We start from the raw sequence: 1,247 nt of genomic DNA on the forward strand, positions 1-1,247 counted from the left end.
AGTAGCTGGGACTACAGGCACCCGCCACCTCGCCTGGCTAGTTTTTTGTATTTTTTTAGTAGAGACGGGGTTTCACCGGGTTAGCTAAGATGGTCTCGATCTCCTGACCTCATGATCCGCCCGTCTCGGCCTCCCAAAGTGCTGGGATTACAGGCTTGAGTCACCGCGCCCAGCCCGACAGTTTCTTAAAAAGTTGAACATACACTTACCACACTACCCAGCCATCCTACTTCCATTTATTTACCCTGCATAAATGAAAACTTATGTGCACAAAAACCTTTACATGAATGTTTATAGTAGCTCAAACCATAATTGTGAAAAAATGGAAACCCAAATGCCTTTTTTTTACTTTTTTAAAAAATGTTTTAATTTTTAATTTTTGTGGGTACACAGTAGGTGTATATATTTGTGGGGTACATGAGATGTCTTGATACAGGCATGCAATGTGAAATAAGCACATCATGGAGAATGGGGCATCCATCCCCTCAAGACTTTAAGTTACAGACAACCCAATTACACTCTTAATTATTTCAAAATGTACCATTAAGTTATTGTTAACTATAGTCACCCTGTTTTGCAGTCAAATTGTATGTCTTATGCATTCCTTCTAACTATCTATTTTTCGTACCTATTAACCATCCCACCTTCCTCCCAATCCCCCCACTTCCCATTCCCAGCCTCTGGTAACCATCCTTCTATTCTCTATGTCCATGAGTTCAATTGTTTTGATTTTTAGATCTTACAAATAAGTAAGAACATGCAATGTTTGTCTTTTTGTGCCTGGATTATTTCACTTAACATAGTGATCTCCACTTCCACCCATGTTGCTTGCAAATGATTTCATTTCTTTTTTATGGCTGAATAGTACTCCATTGTATAAATGTACCACATATTCTTCATCCATTCATCTGTTGATGGACACTTAGGTTGCTTCCAAATCTTAGCTGTTCTGAACAGTGCTGCAACAAACATTGGAGTGCAGATATCTCTTTGATGTACAGATTTCCTTTCTTTTGGGTATATACCCAGCAGTGGGACTGCTGGATCATATGGTAGAGATCCATTGCTGGATCTCTATTTTTGGTCTTTTGAGGAACTTCCAAACTGTTCTCCATGGTGATTGTACTAATTTACATTCCCACCAACAGTGTATGAGGGTTCCCTTTTCTCCGTGTCCTCACCAGCATGTGTTATTTTGCCTTTCTTTTGAATATAAGCTTTTTTTTTTTTTTTTTTTTTTTTTTTTT

The sequence above is a fragment of the Mandrillus leucophaeus genome, unplaced genomic scaffold (genome assembly GCF_000951045.1).
Source record: "Mandrillus leucophaeus isolate KB7577 unplaced genomic scaffold, Mleu.le_1.0 Scaffold321, whole genome shotgun sequence".
In the NCBI taxonomy this organism is placed as follows: domain Eukaryota; kingdom Metazoa; phylum Chordata; class Mammalia; order Primates; family Cercopithecidae; genus Mandrillus; species Mandrillus leucophaeus.